The following is a 6522-nucleotide window of genomic DNA, read 5'->3' as shown; positions in this document are numbered from 1 at the left end:
CCCTGCGGTTAGAGCTCTGTGCATTTGAGCCATAGCTTGGTGACACAGGAGCAAACGGAGGCTAAAGGTAAGTAAGTTTAGGAGGGATTTCAGCAAGAATTTGAATTGAAGGAATATGCCTGCATACGGAATCTCATTTGCAGTAAGTATACTGTGTGTGAGACTTACATGTGACTTTGGGATGAAGATGCCAGCTAGGTTCCAGATCCTTGGGTCAAGTGCAGACTCGTAGCAGGAGCAACCTTCTGAAGAACAGGAATTAATAACATCAGCTTGTGCAAAGAGTTGACTTTCCCACAGGGTCTGTAAAAATGAGTCTCCTCATCAGGACAATACCTTCCTCTCGTTATAGTGAAGATTTTACTGTTGGTAGTGAACAATCACTGAGCACCTGCCTACCTACCTACCGTGTATCCATTTACAGCACGTCATCTAATTCTCATAGCCCCAAGAGGAATTCTGTTTTTATCCCCATTTTATAGATGAGAAAACTGAGACTCAGACTAAACTAACTTCCCTATGAGCCCCCTGTACTGAAGACAGGGCTGAAACTCTAGTCTGAATCCGGAGTTTAAGGTGGGGATATGCTTGGTCCATGGGTGGCACACCCTTTAATTTTTGTATTTTTAGTACCGGGGTTTCACTATGTTGGCCCGGCTGGTCTCGAACTTCAGACCTCAGGTGATCCAACTGCCTTGGCTTCCCAAAGTGCTGGGATTACAGGCGTGAGCCACCGAGTCTGGCCTGTTCTGTAGTTCTTTAAAAAATGTCCAAACTGAACAACTTATTGGAACTGTGTTAAAGTATGTTAGATATAGTTGAGATAAAGTTCTTCCTGATGAGAAGGTTATGCCATGCATTTTTTTTCTTTTCTTTTTTTTTTTTGAGATGGAGTCTTGCTCTGTCACCCAGGCTGGAGCACAGTGGCACAGTCTCGGCTCACTGCAACCTTTGCCTCCCGGGTTCAAGCAATTCTTCTGCCTCAGCCTCCTGAATACCTGGGATTACAGGTACGCACTACCACGCCTGGCTAATTTTGGTATTTTTAGTAGAGATGGGGTTTCACCATATTGGCCAGGCTGGTCTTAAACTCCTGACCTCGTGATCTGCCTATGTCGGCCTCCCAAAGTGCTGGGATTACAGGCGTGAGCCACTGAGCCACCATGCATTCTTGCTTTCAGAATCTGAGTTGCAGAGTGAAACTTAGATTGGCATCTCAAAGAAGGCACAACAATATGCATACCTGCAAGGAATTTTTTTTTTTTTGAGATGAAAGTCTCACTCTGTCCCCCAGGCTGAAGTGCAGTGGTGCGATCGCGGCTCACTGCAACCTCTGCCTCCCGGGTTCAAGCGATTCTTCTGCCTCAGTCTCCCAAGTAGCTGGGACTACAGCCACCAGCCACCATGCCCAGCTAATTTTTGTGTTTTTAGTAGAGGTGGGGTTTTGCCATGTTGGCCAGGCTGGTCTCAAACTCCTGACCTTAGGTGATCTGCCTGCCTCGGCCTCCCAAAGTGCTGGGATTACAGGCATGAGCCAAGGCCCCCAGCTGATATTTCATGTACTTTAAGGGCCCAATTAAGCGGAAGCAGAACTGGGGAGGCATGTATCTGTGGAAACCTGGCTTAGCTGGTGCCATACTTCTGATTCCAATTATGCTTTAGGTGCCCTCAGAGATACACACCCCAAGATGGGTCTCAACTGCCTCTTACCCTAATTAGCTCTGGATGACAATCACAGATGGATGAGCCCTTCCTGTTAACTACCAGGATCGGCAGTGGCCTTATGCTCATGTGGGCACAGTGCTGCTGAGGGACACAGCCTGTCCCCATCTTGGGACACAAGCCCACCCCGGATGAGAAGTGACTGCTGGTTTCCCCGAAATCCTGTGCCCATTGATGGGCCACCTGCTAAGGAGGGAAGGTGGACCCGTGTTCCCCTCCCCAGTGTGGGAGAGGTGGTAAATCCTGTGGAGAAAGACATCTACTGGCTGAACAGCCCGTTCCCCAGGGGATCCTGGCCGAGGATCAGCTGTTTGATGACCATTTGCCTAAAATGTGTTCACTAGTAAATATAGGTCAGAATTTCAGAGTCAAGAGAGACCTGGGAGGTTCTGTCTAGACCCTTCATTTTGCAAATGAGCAAACTATGGCAGTGAGGACTTGCTTCATTCAACTTGCTTGGATCGGACGTCCATGACTTGGGCCTATGGAAGTGCACCACCCCTGCTACCCCAGCTACTACAAGAGGCTTACCTAGAGGGAGACAGCCACGCACTCATGATGCTGTCCAGACCCTTGACAGCTCGAGTGGAAGGATGGAGCCGGTGAGAATAGCAATAGGAATTTATTACCTGAGGCATGTGGACCATGGTTTTCCCAGCAGAGGGGCCACCATGAGAGGGGTGTGGAAAGAGGACATGGAATGGGGGTGGCTGGTGAGTGGGAGCGGGGAGGAGAGCCTGCCCTGTAAGCCTTGCTAGGGAATTACCAGGAAGGCACTGAAGGATATTTTTCTTTAAAAAAAAAAAAAAAAATATATATATATATATATATATATATATATATATATATATGTATGCTCAGGTAGATATTTTGGAAAATGCAGAGAAACTTACATCACACACACCCTCACCCAGAGTAGGGGAGGCTTCCTTGGGAAGGTCTCAGGCACGGGCAGTGACTGGTCAGGTTCAGACGATAGAAAATCCCTGGGGTAGCAGGTGAATAAGGGGGTCCCTGGCCTCTCATGAGTCTCTCCATGCAGGGAGACAAGCAGGTGTTCTAGTGCTCTTTCTCACAGCTTAGCAAATCTAGAGAATCAAGTCCAGGTGTTTCAAGAAGACTGAAGACGGCTGGGCTCAGTGGCTCACACCTGTAATGCCAGCACTTTGGGAGGCCAAGGCGGGCAGATCACCTGAGGTTAGGGGTTCGAGACTAACCTGGCCAACATGGCGAAACTCCCATTTCTACTAAAAACACAAAAATTACCTGGGCATGGTGGCGCACACCTGTAATGCCAGCTACTCAGGAGGCAGAGGTTGCAGTGAGTGAGATTGTGCCACTGCACTCCAGCCTGGGTGACACTGTGAGACTCCATCACACACACAAAAAAAAGGCTGAAGAGAGAGTTCCCCATTAATTCTGCCTGTGGGAGGGGAGGGGGGCTTCAAAGAGCATGACATTGGATGTCTCCACGTGGTGGAGAGGAGGGTGCTGCATGCAGAGGCTACTGTGGGAGCACAGATGGGGCAGGGTGGACTAAAGTCTGGCATGTGCCAGAGTGGAGGGAAGGTCCTTGAATGCCTGTGGAGTTTGGATGTTCTCTGTGGCGAGGGAATAAAATCATTGCCTGTTCCCTGGAGGGAATTGGATGCTGAAGCTTCTACCTTTAACAGGGGCACGGGTGCACGGGTGCAGTTCCAGCCTCCGCCAGCAGGCTGGGCCCTGTGCCCGCTTTTGAAAGACCTGCAGGGCTGTGGGGCAGGAGAGGAGACAGGGAGGGAAGATAATCTGGCTCACTGCCGGGCACTTTATGCGAGTTACCTCCTGCATTCCCCCGGGCACAGCCCTGAGAGGAGGTTGGCAGTGTCCCCATTTTACAGATGGGGAACTTGAGGCTCAGGGTACACAGACCCCTGTCACAGGCCTGGCAAGCCATGCAGTGGGGGTTCTAGCCCAGCCCTGAGGTTTTGGAGCAGGGACAGTGCAGGGGAGTCCCCAGCCCAGGCTCCTCCCCTGCTCTTTCCACATCTGTGACAGGCTCTGGATTTTGTTCCCTTTCTGAGTTTTTTTCCTTCTTGAGTTCCTGTCCCCTCTGGTCTCTATCTCTGTCCCCTTTGTGGTATGTGGGGCTTCAAGTACTACTGAGTCTCCACAGCTGTGCCAGGTTGGGCCTGGGCAGCTCCCCATAGAGGCTGGCGCCCATAGCCAGGGGCAGGGTTACCAGCAGGAAGTGCACCCCTGAGCCCCTCACCATGGCTCCCAGCCTGCCTGCCTTGGCGGCCCCCACATCCCCGCCTCCCCCATCAGGGCACCTGCTCCCACTGTGCCCCATCCTGCTGGCGGCAGTCCTTCTTCTCCTTTGGGTCACTGGCAGCAGCATCCAGGCTCACCATTAGTGTCCTCTCCTTCATGGAAAATTAAGCAAACCCTCTTGATTCCACTCCCCGCCAGCTGCCCCAGCCGCCCTCCCATTTCTCTGCTCCACTTTCTGTCCCTAGTTCCTCTTCTCCATTTGCTGTTGAACCTACTCCAGGCAGGCTCTTCCCCCAACACTCGCTCCCTCCACAGCTAGTCATGTTTGCTTCTCTGTGGCCCCTCATTTCCCTCTGAGTGAGAGCCAGCCTCACCCTGCCCCGCACGCCCTCACCCTCCCATCACCTCTCTGCTTCCCCTTGCTCGCTTCCCTATAGCCCATGGGCTTCTGGCTGCTCCTTCTACCCTCAGGGCACATGCCCGCCCTGCCCCTGTGGCTGGGCCTCTCTCCCAGGCATCAGCAGGTCTCCCTCACTCCCCGTCCCTACATTGAGAAAGAGAAAAGCAGGCCCTGACCTCCTGGAGCCCGCCCGGAGCCCAGCAGGGCTTCGGTATTCTCCAGCTGAACCTAAACGCCTTCACAAGACATCAGCAACAGACAAACCACCTGCGACCACGATGGATCACGACACAAACAGGACCACTCCACAATCATGTCTGAGCACAAATAAAACATGAACGTTGTCCAAGCCACAAAAAGGACCAATCATCCCTGCAGTGGGTGTTGACTTGTAGGCCCTAAAACATTCATCCAGGACCTCAGAATGTCACAGTTGAAGTAGGATCTTTGCAAGTGTAATTAAGGTAAGGATCTTCAGATGAGATCATCCTGCATTAGGATGGGCCCTAATCCAGGAATGACCTAATAGGAGACAGAAAAGGAGGCCGGGAGTGGTGGCTCACGCCTGTAATCCCAGCACTTTGGGAGGCCAGGGCGGGTGGATCACGAGGTCAGGGGTTTGAGACCATCCTGGCCAACATGGTGAAACCCTGTCTCTACTAAAGATACAAAACAATTAGCCAGGCACGGTAGTGTGCGCCTGTAATCCCAGCTACTTGGGAGGCTGACGCAAGAGAATCGCTTGAACCAAGGACGCAGAGGTTGCAGCGAGCCAAGATCACATCATTGCATTCCAGCCTGGGCGACAGGGAAGACTCCATCTCAGAAAAAAAAAAAAAAAAAAAACAGAAAACGAGAAGACGGAGACACAGAGGGAAAGGCCATGGGAAGATGCAGAGGTTAGAATGATCTATCTACAAGCCAAGGAGCACAGGGATTGCCTCAGAGCTTTCAGAAGGAACCGACCCTGCAGCACCTTGATTTCTGGCCCCCAGAACTGTGAGAGGATACATTTATGTTGCTTTAAGCTGCCAAGTTTGTAGTCATTTGTTACAGCGGACCCAGAAAGGAATACAATGCCCCCGTCCTGGCTCATAGGAGAAGCTGTTGCTTCTTACTGATCACAGCTCTAGCCTTGGTCTAGTCTTGCCTCCCTCTAGATAAAATGTAGTAATGTCCTCAGCCATAGAAATACCCTTGCTTCTGCACAGCATCCAATCCAGAGTGAAGCCCTGCTTTCTTTTTTGTTTCTTTTTTTTTTTTTTTGAGACGGAGTCTCGCTCTGTCACCCAGGCTGGAGTGCAGTGGCGCAATCTCGGCTCACTGCAAGCTCCGCCTCCTGGGTTCAAGCCATTCTCCTGCCTCAGCCTCCCAAGTAGCTGGGACTACAGGCGCCCACCACCACGCCCGGCTAATTTTTTTTGTATTTTTAGTAGAGACGGGTTTTCACTGTGTTAGCCAGGATGGTCTTGATCTCCTGACCTCGTGATCCGCCTGCCTCGGCCTCCCAAAGTGCTGGGATTACAGGCGTGAGCCACCGTGCCCGGCCTCTTTTTTCTTTCTTTGAGATGGAGTCTCACTGTCACCCAGGCTGAAGTGCAGTGGCATGATCTCAGCTCACTGCAACCTCCACCTCTCAGGTTCCAGTAGTTCTCCTGCCTCAGCCTCTAGAGTAGCTGGGATTACAGGCACGCACCCCCATGCCTAGCTACTTTTTGTATTTTTATTAGAGACAGTGTTTTACCATGTTGGTCAGGCTGGTCTTGAACTTCTGACCTCAAGTGATCCACCCTCCTCAACCTCCCAAAGTGCTGGGATTACAGGCGTGAGCCACCATGCCCGGCCTGAAGCCCTGCTTTCTTAAGCACTCAAAAGTCATCTAACCCAAATCCTGTAAGTCCTTTCTAACACAGCTTACTGAGTTGCCCCCCAGTTTCCCATGGCATGTGCTACCCCTATGATAGCACATAGTCACAAACCCAACTTACTCAGATGCCCCTGTGTTCCTAGGAGTGTGTGGCTGGAGGGCATTGACAACATCTTGGCCCCAAGGCTACCATCTCAATGAGGCCAACCCTCCTCACACCCAACCCCTTATCCCCGACCTCCCACTTGCTCCACTGTTCCCACAGCACCATCCCCTCTAC

General features: G+C 51.6%; 1 long non-coding RNA gene across 1 annotated transcript in view; it reads right to left on the bottom strand.

Moving 5' to 3' along the window:
- The window catches only part of LOC134735618 (uncharacterized), a 290658-nt gene that overhangs the window by 96261 nt on the left and 187875 nt on the right, over positions 1 to 6522 (bottom strand). The gene's annotated exons all lie outside the window — the stretch shown is intronic.

Source organism: Symphalangus syndactylus, chromosome 22, assembly GCF_028878055.3.
Source record: "Symphalangus syndactylus isolate Jambi chromosome 22, NHGRI_mSymSyn1-v2.1_pri, whole genome shotgun sequence".
Classification (NCBI taxonomy): domain Eukaryota; kingdom Metazoa; phylum Chordata; class Mammalia; order Primates; family Hylobatidae; genus Symphalangus; species Symphalangus syndactylus.
Note: the sequence above shows the minus strand (reverse complement) of the source record. Positions and strands in the feature narration are given on the sequence as shown.